Source organism: Leopardus geoffroyi, chromosome C1 (assembly GCF_018350155.1).
Source record: "Leopardus geoffroyi isolate Oge1 chromosome C1, O.geoffroyi_Oge1_pat1.0, whole genome shotgun sequence".
Classification (NCBI taxonomy): Eukaryota; Metazoa; Chordata; class Mammalia; order Carnivora; family Felidae; genus Leopardus; species Leopardus geoffroyi.
In genome coordinates this window covers 40,274,099-40,290,647 of record NC_059328.1, presented here as the reverse complement: position 1 = coordinate 40,290,647, position 16,549 = coordinate 40,274,099, and positions in this window count along the sequence as shown.

Here is a 16,549-nt window from a genome sequence, read left to right as displayed (position 1 = left end):
ACAGTGACCTGCCCAGGGCTGCACATTCAGGTTCTAGGAGTCAGAATCAGAAACCAGGATGCTCAAGCCAGTTTGTTAGGTGGCAGTGGTGGGAGTGGGGGCTGAGGCAGTACCTGCCTTGGTTTGGAGGATCTTCTGCAGCAGGTGGGAGGGAGCTGGGGCCTGAGCGCTGCTGAGATCTCCTGGGAGATCTTGTGGAAGGCTTTAGAATCACCTCTTCTTTGTGGGGACAGGAAGGTGGCATGAGAGTTTCCTTCTTGACCTCTACCATCCATATTATTTCCAAACTTTCCCCTAAGTCAGCTGCAGCTGCCCCTGGCATGGGAGGACCGAGGATCTGGGTCTGGATTACCATGGGAGAGCTGAGATTGTTGTAGTGGTCATTTCAACACTATCTCCCCCGCCCCCTGCCCCGGGTTCTCTTCTTCATAACAACAGCAGCTAGCTACACACTATTGAGTGTCTACTGTGTACCAGGTCTCCTGAGTAGAAGTCATGTAGGATGATAGCACCAAAAAATGGCCAGGGGAAGCAGGGACAGGGAGAGAAAAGGTTGACTTCAAGAACTATCAGGGACCAGGGGCACCTGGGTGGCTCAGTCAGTTGAGCGTCCAACTTCAGCTCAGGTCATGATCTCGTGGTCTGTGAGTTGGAGCCCCACATCGGGTTCTGTGCTGACAGCTCAGAGCCTGGAGCCTGTTTCAGATTCTGTGTCTCCCTCTTTCTCTGACCCTCCCCCTCTCATGCTCTCTCTCTCTCTCTCTCTCTCTCTCTCTGTCAAAAATAAATAAACACAAAAAAAATTTTTTAAAGAACTATCAGGAACCAGACTCACCACTCATGATCCAGTGGGGGTGGGAGTGAGGGGAGTAAGCCAAGAGGAGAGCTCACAGATAATTCCCAGGTGTCTGGACCACTTGACCCTTTGCAGGGTGGTGGACCCCTGGAGCAGAGACAAGATTGGAAGATGAGGAAAATATTTCAATATTCAACATACAGAATTTGCAGAACTTATGGGGCCTCTAGGTGTGGACACCAAATGGTCAAGAGTCAGCATGTGGGTGGTAGCAGGGCCTTGGGAGGGATGAAGTGGCCCAGCCCTTTATCCCATTGGACAAAGGACCCCCTTAGCGGAAGCCATGGGCCTGGGTGGAGGACGTTGAGAACCCAGGCATTGGAATTCTGTCTTTCATCTTTTCTGTTCATTCCAAGAAGGTTGGCCTCTGAAAATCATTCTCTTAAAATTTTGCACCCTGTGAAGGTTATTGTCCCAGAGCAGGACCCTGGGGAGCCTATGCCTGGTTTTGTTGTGACACCAATGAAGCTTAAATGTCAGGTCTCCCTACCTGTACAGATCCTTTTCAAACTTTCTCTGCTCTCTACTCCCTGAGACTTTAGCTTTAGTGGATTTTTGCCCTTTCCCCACATGTCCATCCCCACCTCCCTATATCTTGCACTCTGGCCACACTGAGCTCCTCAGAGTCACCTAACAGACCATGAACTTTCCTGAATCTTTGCCCATGCAAGTCCCTCTGCCTGGAAAGCCCTTTCTTATTCTTCTACTTTGAGGACTGTCCTCACTTTCGCCAAGTCCCAGTGACACCGATGGAATTTAAAGTTCAAGATCCTCACTTGGAGGAGAAGATGGTGGTGGAGGAGGAGGACCATAGGCTCACCTCATCCCATGAATACAATAAGATAACTATCCTACATACCCAGAAATCTTCCTCAAGACTGGCAGAACAAACTCCACAACGAAAGGTGGAGAAGAGCCCACATCAAATAAGGTAGGAAATGAGGAGATACAGCTGGGGAGAGAAAGGGATCATGGCCGCTTCCATGAGGAGGGAGCTGTGGTCACAAGGAAGAGTGAGAGACAAGTTAGCACACAGGGGAGCACAGGGAGAAAACAAATCCCCATAGCAATTGGCTTGGAAAGCAACAGGGCCTGAATTTCATGAGTTCCTGCAACCAGCAGGGCTTAAAGCCTGGAGTTTTAAAGGTCAGTGTGCTTGGCTCTGGGAAAGCTTGGAGGACATTGGGGCTGCTCATGGAGAAAAAGCAGGGCAAACAGCCCTTGGACATACAGCTTGGAAATAGTGATCTCAAGAGTGCCTGGGGCACACAGTGGGGAGTTGAGTTGCTCATCTCAGAGCATGTCCCAAAGAGGCAGCATTCACAGAGAGACCCTTCTGGGAACAATGAACTAACTGGTGCCATTTCTTTCCTCTGCCCATCAGCATAAACACAGAGCAGTGCCAACACTCCCTACCTAACTTGCTTACACCAAGCTCCACACTCTGTGCTCCAGAAGAACCACCTTTCCCAGTCACACTTGCCTCAGTCCTAGCATGGCAGGCCCCCCTCACCCAGAAGACTGGCCTAAACCCCTACCAACACCAGGTCTCTTGACCTCAGAGTTTTGTGAGGCCTCCATTCTGGTGGTGGTGGCAACAGGTCTCATTTCACAAGCAGACCAGAACACACTAGTGAAAACGTGCCACATCCAGGCCAGCAACCAAACATTGTGCACAACAGGCAAAGAGAGCCTCAGCACACCACTGGCCTGAAGTATAAAGTGGCTAGGACACAACAGCAGAGTGCAGCACACAACACATATTGGAGGCCCTATGGAACAGTGGGACACTACACTGCAGGGCACTACAGGACCTCTTCTTCCCATAAGGCCACTAACCTCAAGAACAAGAGATGTAGCTGACTTTCCTAACACAGAGAAGCAGGTGCAGAGACTTAGACAAAATGAGAAGACAGAGGAATTTGCCCCAAATGAAAGAATAGGACAAGGCCACACCTGGAGAACTAAGCAAAACAAATATAAGTAACATACCTGATGAGGATTTCTTTTTTTTTTTTTTAAGGTTTTATTTTTAAATAATCTCTAGCCCAACAGGGGCTTGAATTTACAACCCTGAGATCAAGAGTCACATGCTCCATTGCCTGAGTCAACCAGGTGCTCTCCTGATGGAGAATTTAAAGCAATGGTTGTAAGGATACTCACTGTACTTGAGAAAAGAGTGGAGGACATCAGTGAGACCATTAACACAGAAATAAGGGATAACATAGCAGAGATAAAGGCTCAGTAAACAAAATGAGAAACACCCTTGATGAAATAAACAGCAGCCTGAAAGAAGCAGAGGACTGAATTAATGACCTAGAAGACAGAGTAATGGAAAGTAATCAAGTTGAAGAAAAGAGAGAAAAAAATCATGCAAACTGAGAGTAGACTTAGGAAACCCAGTGACTCCATCAAACATAATAATATTTGTATTATAGGAGTTCCAGAAGAAGAAGATGAGAGAAGGGGGGGGGGGTAGAGAATTTATTTGAAGAAATAATAGCTGAAAGCTTCCCTAGCCTGAGGAAGGAAACAGATATTCAGATCCAGGAGGCATGGAGAACTACCAACAAAATCAACAAAAACAGATCCATGCCAGGACATATCGTAATTAAAATAGAAAATATAGTGACACAGAAAAAATATTAAACGCACCAAAACAAAAGAAGACAGTTGCATACAAAGGAAACCCCATAAAGTTATCAGCAGATTTTTCATCAGAAACTTTCCAAACCAGTAAGGAGAGGCATAATACATTTGAAGTGTTGAATGAGAAAAACCTGCAGCTAAGAATATTCTATCCAGCAATACTATCATTCAGAGTAGGACAAAGAGTTTCCCAGACAAACTAAAACTAAAGGAGTTCCTGAGCACTAAACCAGCCCTACAAGAAATATTAAAGAGGACTCTTTGAGTGGAAATAAGAGACCAAAAATGACAGTATGAAAGTAAGAAACACAAAAGCAGTAAAAATGAATATTTCTGAAAAATTCAAAGAACTCACAAAATAAAAGGATGAGAGAAAATCTTCAAAAATAACCACTAAACAAGTAACAAAGTGACAATAAATAAATATCTATCAATAATTACTTTGAATGTAAATGGACTAAACACTCCAATCAAAAGACAGGGTGACAGAATGGGTAAAAAAAAAAAAAAAAAAAGACCCATCTATATGCTGCTTATAAGAAACTCATTTTAGACCTAAAGACACCAGTAGATTTTATGGGAGAGAATGAGAAACACTTATCATGCAAATGGATGTCAAAAGAAAGCTGGAGTAGTAATACATATATCAGACAAAATAACCTTGAAAACAAACACTGTAACGGGAGATAAAGGAGGACACTATATAATAATAAAGGAGACAATATGAAAAAAATATAACAACTATAAATATTTATGTACTCAAATACATAAAACAGTTAATAGCAAACATAAAGGAACTAATTGATAGAAATGCAATAATAGTAGGGGACTTTAACACCCCACTTACATCAGTGGATGGATCATCTAAACAGAATATCAACAAGGAAACAATGGCTTTGAATGACATATTGGACCAGAGGGATTTAACAGATATATTCAGAACATTTCATCCTAAAATAGCAGATACATTCTTTTCAAGTGCACATGGAATATTCTCCAGCATAGGTTATTTATTAGGCCATGAAACAGGCTTCAAAAAATGGAGAAAGATTGAAGTTATACCATACATCTTTCCTGACCACAACACTATGAAACTAGGAATCAACCACAAGAAAAAATCAGGGAAGACCACGAATACATGGAGGTTAAATAACATGCTACTAAACAATGAAAGGGTCAACCAGGAAATAAAAGGAGACATAAAAAAGTACGTGAAAACAAAATGGTTCACAACCTTTAGGATGCAGCAAAAGTGGTTCATCAATACAGGCCTATCTCAAGAAGCAAGAAAAATATCAAATAAACAACCTAATCTTACACCTGAAGGAGCTAAAAAAGAACAACAAACAAAGCCTAAAACAGCAGAAGGAAGGAAATACTAAAGATTAAAGCAGAAATGAATGATATCAAAAGTAAAAAAACAACAGAAGAGATCAATGAATCTAGGAGCTGATTCTTAGAAAAATTTGATAAAATTGTTAGACCTTTAGCCAGATTCATCAAGAAAAAAGGAGAAATACCCAATAAATAAAATCACAAATGAGAGTGGAGAAATAATGAAATACCACAGAAATATAAATAATAAAAGATTTTTAAAAACTATATGCCAACAAATTGGACAACCTAGAAAAAATGGATAAATTCCTAGAAACATGTAAACCACCAAAACTAAAACAGGAAGAAATAGAAAATGAACAGGCTGATTACCAGCAAAGAAATTGAATCAATAATCAAAAATCTCCTAACAAACAAAAGTCCAGGACAGATGGCTTCACAGGCAAATTTTGCGAAACACCTACAAAGAGTTAATACCTATTATTCTTAAATTATTAAAAAAAATAGAAAAGGAAGGAAAACTTCCAAATTAATTCCACGAGGCTAGCATTACCTTGATACCAAAAGCAGTTAAAGACACCATTAAAAAAGAGAACTATAGGCCAATATTTCCAATGAAGATAAATGCAGGAGTCCTCAACAGAATATTAGCACACCAAATCAAACAATACATTAAAAACTCATTCACTGCAATCAAGTGGGATTTATTTCTGGGATACAAGGGTGGTTCCATATTTGCAAATCAATCAACGTGATACACCACATCAGTAAGAGAAAGGCTAAGAACCATATGATTATTTCAATAGACACAGTATCCCTGATGAACCTGGATGCAAAAATTTTCAGCAAGATACTAGCAAATCAAATTCAACAGTATATTAAAAGAATTATTCACCATGATCAAATGGGATTTATTCCTGGGCTGCAGGGCTGGTTCAATATTCACAAATAAATCAATGTGATACACTACATTAATAAAAGAAAGGATAAGAACCATATGATCCTTTCAATAGATGCTGAAAAAGCATTTGACAAAATAAGGCATTGTTTCTTTTTTTTTTTTTTTTTTAATGTTTTTTATTCATTTTTGAGACAGAGAGAGACAGAGCATGAACGGGGGAGGGGCAGAGAGAGAGGGAGACACAGAATTGGAAGCAGGCTCCAGGCTCTGAGCCATCAGCCCAGAGCCCGACGCGGGGCTCAAACTCACGGACCGCGAGATCGTGACCTGGCTGAAGTCGGACGCTTAACCGACTGCGCCACCCAGGCGCCCCGAGGCATTGTTTCTTAATAAAAACCCTCAAGAAAGTTGAGATAGAAAGAACATACCTTAATGTCATAAAAGCCATATATGAAAGGTCCACAGCTAATATCATCCTCAATGGGGAAAAACTGAGAGCTTTCCCCCTGAGGTCAAGAACATGACAGATACATCCACTCTCACCATTGTTGTTCAACATAGTACTGGAAGTCCTAGCATCAGCAATAAGACAACAACAACAACAACAACAACAACAAAAATAAAAGGCATCCAAATTGGCAAAGAAGAAGTCAAACCTTCACTCTTCGCAGATGACATGATACTCTACATGGAAAACCTGAAAGACTCCACCAAAAAACTGCTAGAGCTGATACAGGAATTAGGCAAAGTCGCAGGATGTAAAACCAACGTACAAAAATCAGTTGCATTTCTATACACCAATAATGAAGCAACGGAAAGAGAAATCAAGGAATTGATTCCATTTACAATTGCACCAAAAATGATAAAATACCTAGGAATAAACTGAACTAAAGAGGTAAAAGATTTGTATGCTGAAACCCATAGAGAGCTTATGAAATAAATTGAAGAAGACACAAAGAAATGGAAAAACATTCCATGCGCATGGATTGGAAGAACAAATATCGTTAAAATGTCGATATTACCCAACTAAAAGGAAAGAGTATCCAATGGAAAAAGTATCTAATGGAAAAAAGACATTACCTTCTTCTAGATGGCTGGAAAGCTAGGCTTAACAGGATCACTGACTGGAGACCTATCTGTAGTCCTTCAGTCATGGTGGCCTAAGGGTAGCTGACTCTTGCATGTTAACTCAAGGCTCCAAGAGCAGATGTTCCAGTGAACAAAGTGAAAGGTTACATGGCCCTTTATGACCTTGCCCCATAGGTCAAGACTGTGACAAGATTCTTCTATTTGCAAGTGACTGACACTGAAGTCACTTTGATTTAAAAAGAGGGAAGTCTCTCTGCAGAGACTTCTGTAGAGAATAAGGCCTGCCTGCTGGAAAACCAAACTTTCAGCATAGCTGAATGTTTGCCCATTGCAGCCCTAAATAGTCTTTGTTTTAGCATTTTAAGGTAGAAGCTTTATTTATAAAGCATGTTACTTGCTTTTCCATTTTCTTTTCCAAGGGACACTGAGACGCACCAAGCTTTTTTTGTTTTAAAATCTTCTCAGGAGGTACAGGATAGGGCTGTGGGATCTTACTGGATTAAGGGTTCACTGGCTCTAGCACTAAAAATTCAATATATCTGGGATTTTTTTATGAATTTAAAAAATTTTGAAGACCATTTATTATGAACAATTCAAGCATATAAGAAAGTAGAGAGATGAGTATAATAAATTCTCATATTTATCACATAACTTTAATAATTCACATTTTTCTTTGAAGAATTAAAAGTAAATTACAGACAATGTGAAATACTTCAGTATGCATCTCTAAAATATGAGACATGTTTTTACAAAACCTCCACATATACTCTCAATGTTAAAAATAATTCCTTTAGAGGCACCTGGGTGGCTTAGTTGGTTAAGCATCCAACTTTGGCTTAGGTCATGATCTCATGGTTCATGGGTTTGAGCCCCGTGTCAGCCCTGTGCTGACAGCCTAGGGCCTGGAACCTGCTTTGGATTCTGTGTCTCCCTCTCTCTCTGCCCCTCCCTCTCTCAAATAAATAAACATTAAAAATTAAAAATAATTCCTTTATATCATCTAATACCCAATACATATTAAGATTTACCCAGTTGCCCCCATTTGGGGACTGACTTACTTATTTACACACACACACACACACACACACACACACACACACACACACACAGTTGATTTGTTCATACCAGAATTTGGTCATCTCTAGCAGACACTGGCAGAGCTCCTAATTTCCTAATTTCCTAATTTCAGGATCCATTTCTCTATGTCTAAGGGTTTTTATACCAGAACCACAGAAGAGAGAGGAATACCAGAGTTGGGGTGGTGGGAGCCACCCTTTTCTGAGGAAGCAATGAGAGGATGCATTGTTGGCAGAGAATTTAAAACAATAATAATACTGACTACAAGTTGGTTGGATTTTTAAATGATCACCATAGCCTAGCAATTCTAAATAATCTCAGAGATAAAATATTACTCACCTCAAAGACTTTCATTGGTGGTCAAAGTTCTGAACAATCCACAGTGATTGTTGAGTTTACATTATGTGTGCATGTGCAGTGTGTGTGCAGATATGCACACACATATATAAAATATATTTAGATATACTTATATATTACAGATGTTTACTTTATAATTTTTTATGTTTATATATAGTAAAATTGACTTTTCCATAGTAGATCTCTAAAAGTTGGAACACATGTATAGATTTGTTAATTGCCATCACAATCAGGATTCAGAACATTTCTATCACCCCAGAAAACTTCCTTGTGTTGCTCTTTTATAATCAGTTTTCTTCCCAACTCTTAACCCCTGGCAACCACTGATCTGCTCTCTGTCTTTAATTTCTTCTTTTCCAGAAGGCTACATAAATGGAATCCTATAGTATGTAGCCTTTTACAACTGGCTTCTTTCCTCAGCATGCCTTTGAGATTCATTCAAGCTGTTGCATGTGTCAATAGCTCATTCTTATTTATTGCTGCATAGTATTCAACTGTACAGAGGCACCACAGTTTGTTTATCCATTCACTATTGAAAGACATTGGGTTGTTTTTGTTTTTGGTGATTATGAATGGGGCTGCTATCAACATCCCTGAATAGGCTTTTGTGTGATCATAAGTTTTCATTTATCCAGGGTAAAATACACAGGGGTATGATTGCCAGGTCATATGGTAATTGTATGTTCAATTTTAGAAGGTATTGCTTATTGGGATACCTGGGTGGCTCAGTGGGTCGAGTGGCTGACTTCTGCTGAGGTCATGATCTTGCAGTTTCTAAGTTCAAGCCCTGCTTTGGCCTCACTGCTGTCAGGGGGGAGCCTGCTTTGGATCCTCTGTCCCTTTTGGCCCCTTCCCCAGTCACTCTCTCTCAAAAATAAAAATAAACATTAAAAAAGAGAGAAGACATTGCCTGTCTGTTTTCCAGGGGGTCTATACCATTTTTCATTCTCACCAGCCACATATGAGAGTTGCCACATCAGCACACTGGTTGTCTAGCTCTTTCTTTTTAAAAGTCATTTTAATACTAATGGTGTGGTGTCTTGTTGTGGTTTTGATTTGCATTTCCCTAATGACTAATGATCTTAAGCATCTTTTCATGTATCTGTTTTCCATCCATATATCTTTGCTGAAGTGTTGGTTCAAATATTTTGAAAAATTGGGTTGTTTGTTTTCCTATAGTTGAGGATTTTCAAATAATAGCTTTACTGAGATATAATTCATACACCATATAATTCACATATCTCAATTGTACAATTCTGTGGATTTTAGTGTATTCCCACAGTTGCATAACCATCACCATAATCAATTTTAGAACATTTTCATCACCTCCAAAAGAAATTCTGTGCCCATTAGCAGTCACTACTCATTTGCCCTAAACTCCCCAACCCGACATAACCACTGATTTATTTTCTCTGTCTCTAAATTTGTCTGTCTTGCAAAATTCATATAAACAAAATCATATAACATGTGGTTTTTTGTGTCTGGCTTTTTTCACTTAGCATGCTATTTTCAAGGTTCATCCATGTTGTAGCATGGATCAGTGCTTCATTCTTTTTTATTGGTAAATATTATTCCACTGAATAGACACACCACATTTTCTTTATCCACTCATCTGTTGGCAAACATTTGAATTATTTCCATTTTGTAACTATTGTGAAAAATGTTGCTATGAATATCTGTGTATAAGTTTTTGTGTGCATATACATTTCATTTGAGTATACACCTAGCAGTGACATTGCTGGATCACATTACATCTCTATGTTTAACCTTTTGAGGAACTGCCAAACTCTTTTCCACAGCAGCTGCACCATTTTACAATCCTACCAACAGTGTAACAGGCTTGCCAACACTTGTTGTTATCTGTCTTTTTGATTCCAGCCATCCTAGTGGTTGTAAAGTGGTACATCAATGTGGATTTGATTTGCATATCCCTGATAGTTAATGATATTGAGCATTGTTTCATGTGCTCTTTGCCCATTTGTAGGTCTTCTTTGTACAAATGTCTATTCAAGTCCCTTGCCCACTGAAAAAACTAGATTGTCTTTTTGCTATTGAGGTTTTTTTTTTAAGTTTTTATTCACTTAAGTAATCTCTGCACCCAAACTGGGGCTCAAACTCACAACTCTAAGATCAAGAATTGCACCCTCCTCTGACTGAACCAACCAGGCACCCCTTGCTATTCAGTTGTAAAAATTCTTTCTATATTCTTGATACAAGCTCCTTGTTAGCTTGATGATTTGCAAGTATTTTTTCCCATTCTAGGGTTGTCTTGTCCATTTCTTGGTGGTGTCTTTTGCTGCACAAGTTTTTAGTTTTAATGAAATACAATTTATCTGTTTTTTCCTTTGATGTTTGTATCTTTAGTACTAATTACATTTAAGAACCACTGCCTAAACTAAGGTCAGGAAGATTTCCACTTATATTTTCTTCAAAGAGATTTTTTTTTTTTTGAGAAAGAGAGAAAGAGAGAGAGGGTACAAGTGAGTGAGAGGCAGAGAGAGAGAGAGAAAAACGGGGCTCATGCTCACCCAAAGTGGGGCTTATGCTCACTCAATGTGGAACTTGAGCTCATCGGATGAGGGACTTGAACTCACAAACCATGAGATTATGATCTGATCTGAAATCAGATGCTTAACCGACTGTGCCACCCAGGAGCCCTTTTTCAAAGAGTTTTATAGTTTTAGCTCTTATATTGAGTGTTTGATCCATTTTGAATTAATTTCTGTATATGCGTGAAGTAATGGTCCTAATTCATTCTTTTGCGTGTGGATATCCAATTGTCCCAGAATGATTTGTTGAAAAGACTATTCTTTCTCATTGAATTGTCTTGGCATCCTTGTCAAAACTCAACCATAAATGTGAAGGCTTATTTCTGGACTCTCAGTTCTATTTTATTGATCCATGCTAGTATCACTCTGTCTTGATTAGTGTAGCTTTGTAGTAAGTTTTTTATAAAAAATATTTTTTAATGTTTTTTAAATTTTATTTTTTTTATTAAAAAAAATTTTTTTTTCATGTTTATTTATTTTTGAGACAGAGAGAGACAGAGCATGAACGGGGGAGGGTCAGAGAGAGGGAGACACAGAATCTGAAACAGGCTCCAGGCTCTGAGCTGTCAGCACAGAGCCTGACGCGGGGCTTGAACTCACTGACCACGAGATCATGACCTGAGCCGAAGTCAGCCGCTCAACCGACTGAGCCACCCAGGTGCCCCTTAAAATTTAATTTTGAGACAGAGAGAGGCAGAGCATGAGCATGGGAGGGTCAGAGAGAGCGCGAGACACAGAATCTGAACCAGGCTCCAGGCTCTGAGCTGTCAGCACAGAGACCGACACAGGGCTGGAACTCACAAACCGCAAGATCATGACCTGAGCCAAAGTCAGCCGCTCAATTGACTGAGCCACACAGGCGCCCCTGTAATAAGTTTTGAAATAGCAAAGTGTGAGTCTTTCAACTTGGTTTATCTTTTTCAAGATTGTTTTGACTGTGCTCCTTGAATTTCCATATGAATTTTAGGATTATCTTGTCAATTTCTGTAGCGATGTCAGTTAGAAAATTGATGTAGGCTTGTGTTGAATCCATAGATTAATTTGCAGAGTATTCCCATCATAACAATATTAAATCTTCTGATCCATGAACAAGGGATGTCTTTCTATTGCTTTGGGTCTTCTTTAATTTCTTTCAGCAATGTTTTGTAGTTTCCTGAGTATAAATTTTGTACTTGATAAATTCATTGCCGAGTATTTTATTCTTATTGATGTTATTGTAAATGGAATTTTTAAAAATTTTATTTTGAATTGTTCTTTGTAAGTATATAGAAACACAGTTAATTTTTGTGTATTGATTTTATATCTTGCACCCTTGCTGAACTCATGTATTAGTTTTAGTAGTTTTCTTACTGGGTCTCTTAGTGTATGTTGTACAAGATTTTGTCATCTGTAAACAGAGATAGTTTTACTTCTTCATTTCTTTTTTTTCTTTTTCTTTTTTTTAAAATTTACACCCAAGTTAGTTAGCATATAGTGCAGCAATAATTTCAAAAGTAGATTCCTTAATGCCCCTTACCTATTTAGTCCATCCCGCCTCCCACAACCCCTCCAGTAACCCTCTGTTTGTTCTCCATATTTAAGAGTCTCTTATGTTTTGTCCCCCTCCCTGTTTTTATAGTGTTTTTGCTTCCTTTCCCTTGTGTTCATCTGTTCTGTGTCTTAAAGTCCTTAGATGAGTGAAGTCATATGATATTTGTCTTTCTCTGACTGATTAGTTTCGCTTAGCATAATACCCTCTAGTTCCATCCAAGTAGTTGCAAATGGCAAGATTCCATTCTTTTTGATTGCCGAGTAATACTCTATTATATATATATATGTATATATACCACATCTTCTTTATCCATTCATCCATCATAGACATTTGAGCTCTGAGCTCTTTCCATACTTTGGCTATTGTTGACAGTGCTGCTATAAACATGGGGGTGAATGTGCCCCTTCGAAACAGCATACCTGTATGTATCCTTTGGATAAATACCTAGTAATGCAATTGCTGGGTTGTAGGGTAGTTCTATTTTTAATTTTTTGAGAAAACTCCATACTGTTTTCCAGAGTGGCTGCACCAGTTTGCATTCCCACCAGCAATGTGAAAAAGATCCTCTTTCTCCACATCCTCGCCAACATCTGTTGTTGCCTGAGTTGTTAATGTTAGCCATTCTGACAGGTGTGAGGTGGTATCTCATTGTGGTTCTGATTTGTATTTCCCTGATGATGAGTGATGTTGAACATTTTTTCATGTGTTGTTTAGCCATCGGATGTCTTCTTTGGAGAAGTGTCTATTCATGTCTTTTGCGCATTTCTTCACTGGATTATTTGTTTTTTGGGTGTTGAGTTTGATAAGTTCTTTGTAGATTTTGGATAGTAACCCTTTATCTGATATGTCATTTGCAAATATCTTCTCCCACTCCATCGGTTGCCTTTTAGTTTTGCTGATTGTTTCCTTTGCTGTGCAGAAGCTTTTTATCTTGATGAGGTCCCAATATTTCTTCATTTCTAATCTGGATGCCTTTTATTTCACTTTGTTGCTTCATTTCCGTGGCTAGAATCTCCAACAAAATGTTGAATGGAATGGCAAGACAAGGCATCTTTTTTTAAAGTTTAATTATTTATTTATTTATTTATTTATTTATTTATTTATTTATTTTGAGAGAGAGAGAGGGCAGGAGATGGGCAGTGCAGAGCCTGACATGGGGCTCGATCCCACAAACCATGAGATCATGATCTGAGCTAAAATCAAGAGTAGATGCTTAATGGACTGAGCTACTCAGGCACCCCATGAAATTAGGTGGGCAGAGAAAGACATATATCATATGATACCATTTATAGGACATATCTAGAATATGCAAATTCATAGAGACAGAAAGGAGAGATTACCAAGGGTTAAAGGCAGAGGGGAAGGTGGAGTTATTTCTTCATGGGTACAGAGGTTATTTTCAATCTAGTGAGTTTGGGGTGTAAATCATAGCAATGGGTACAAACAATTGTGACTGTAATTAATGCCACAATTATGCTTACAAATTATTAGAAGGATAAATATTTTATTCTTTAAATATTTTACCCACAAATATTTTAAATGTTATGTATATTTCATGACAATAAAAAAGTAAAAAAATCCACTAGACTACATGATGAATACAGAAGCCACATATGTGAAGACATGAAAGCTGAAATGGTCCTTTAATATGTGAAGAAGTGGGCATTTACACTGGGCAAGACCCATTATGAGACTCTGTCATTGAAACATGGTATGCATTTAATGTTTTCCTTTCTTTAGATTGATTATTTCACACTGATTTGATCCCCTTAGCTAAAAAGCCAAAGGCTTTTGCTCATTTCCTTCTTGCTTCTCTCCTTTGCCTTCCTTCATCCACGCCTTAAGGAGGTTGGCCCAGCAGTGGCTCAGTTCTTGCTTGTTAACCAATCACACCCATGCATTGTAGTTCCATGTCCACATTAAGCAAAGCTCTCTGAGGAATTCCTGACAGTTACTCTGTGTCCCCCACCTCCCCCAGAGGGCCTGTTTGAGGACCTTTCCAGTGACAGGACAAAGAAAGGAGCCCCATCTCTCCCCAAGCTAAGCTCACCTTTCTTTCTTTGAGGTAGAAATGTTGCTTGCTTTCTTTCTTTTGTTTTCAATCATATGTAGATAGGAAAATCTGACAATGTATATTAGTGATGGTATATGCCATTTCCTTGATTAGGGGAATGTTAAGTACATTACCAGCTGACAGCTGATGCAAATGGGTAATAAAAATGACAACATAGGGGGTGTCTGGGTGGCTCAGTTGGTTAAGTGTGCTACTCTTGATTTCAGCTCAGGTCATGATCTTATGGTCATGAGATCAAGCCCCACTTTGTGTTCAACACTGAGTGTGCAGCCTGCTTTAAATTCTCTCTCTCTCTTTCTCTCTCTCTCTTTCCCTCTGCCCCTCACCTACTTGCATGCTCTCTTTCTCAAAAAAAAAAAATATATATATATAGCATCAGCTACAACATGTATGGTAGTGAGCATTTTCATTAACAGAAAATTTTCCTCTGTGAGGAAGAATTTTGTATTTGCTGATCAGAATGGACTTAAGAAATCTTCCATGCAAAGCCTAAGCCTTTTTCATAGATGTCCTCTTTAATTTGATTCAACCACTGTATCCATCCGGCTTTCTGAAGTCATCAAGAAAACAATGTATAGGATGGTGTGATCCTCATAGTGTTTTATTTTCTCTAATCATAAGTGGATGCTGGAGGAAATGAAAACTGTATGTATTCTAGATTCAGTCCTTTTTTGAGGCAAAATCTAAGTGATTAAGAAGGTGGGCCTTCCTTGACTGCTTTGGAGAGTCACTCTGATTCCAGGTTCCTGCTGGGAATGGGGGTTAGGGGTGTAGTGTCAGAAATTGTCCTGTGAGGAACTATGACCATGTTTTACAGACTGTGGAAGCAAGTAGGGCATTTAGGTGGTGTGGTTTGTGTGTGAAAGAATTGGAGGGTGTCTATGTGTGAGTCTATGTGTTGTGATTGTGAATGTGAATATGTGTGGGTTTATGTATTTCTTCAGGAGCTATTTCCCATTTAAATAGCAGAATGTGGCGCAGCTGGGTGGCTCAGTCAGTTAAGCGTCAGACTTTGGCTCAGGTCATGATCTCACAGCTCACGAGTTAAAGGCCCGCATCAGTCCCTTTCCTGACAGCTCAGAGCCTGGGGACTGCTTTGGTTTCTGTGTCTCCCTCTCTCTCTGCCCCTCATTGGTTCATACTCTGTCTCCCTCTCTCAAAAATAAATAAACATTAAAAAGATAAACAGCCCAATGCAAGTGTCAGAGTTCTTAAGAAAAAAAAAGACACACACTGCACACTTTGCCTACATTAACTCATTCCTCCTTCACTACAGTTGTATCTGGAGAATTCTTCAATATTCCCTTTCCTCAACAGAGATGGAGCAGAGATGAATGGCCCAAGCTCTTGACCTCCTATGTGGAAAAGTCACAGTGTGAACCCAGGCCTGTGTCCTGATAATGTTCTGGGCTACTGACCTGACTTACCACTCAGCCACAGGATCATTAGAGAACAAGGGAGTTACCAACATCAATTTGCATGACTGGAAGTACCAGAGTTACAGAGGTCCTACACACTGCCCAACATCATAAGGTGACCTCAGTGGTCATGTAAAGCGGCAGCTATAGGTGCATTTAAGAGCCAATTTGGGGGGTGCCTGGGAGGCTCAGTCGGTTAAGCGTCTGACTTTGGCTCAGGTCATGATCTTGCGGTCCGTGAGTTTGAGCCCCGCGTCGGGCTCTGTGCTGACAGCTCAGAGCCTGGAGCCTGTTTCAAATTCTGTGTCTCCCTCTCTCTGCCCCTCCCCTGTTCATGCTCTGTCTCTCTCTGTCTCGAAAATAAATAAACGTTAAAAAAAAAAGCCAATTTGGGCATATCATTGGTGTGAAATGTGCCTAGAAAGCCCACATGCTCCTGGTCAGCCCACAGATTCTGAGAGGTGTGGGGCCTCATGTAAGACAGTACAGGTAACATATGTCAGTGCTGGGGTCATTGCTTGTAAATGACTAAAGCAGGTAAGAATCAGCAATATATTTTAGTGTATTTGAAAATATTATCATAAGCCATAGAAGTGCTCAAATTCTGTAAGCACACACCCAAGGGACAGTGAAAAACAGAAACTCAGTGTAAAACTTAGTTGTTAGCTTGGTGCCCAACACCCTTGTTGCAAATATCTTGTATGGCGGGTTAG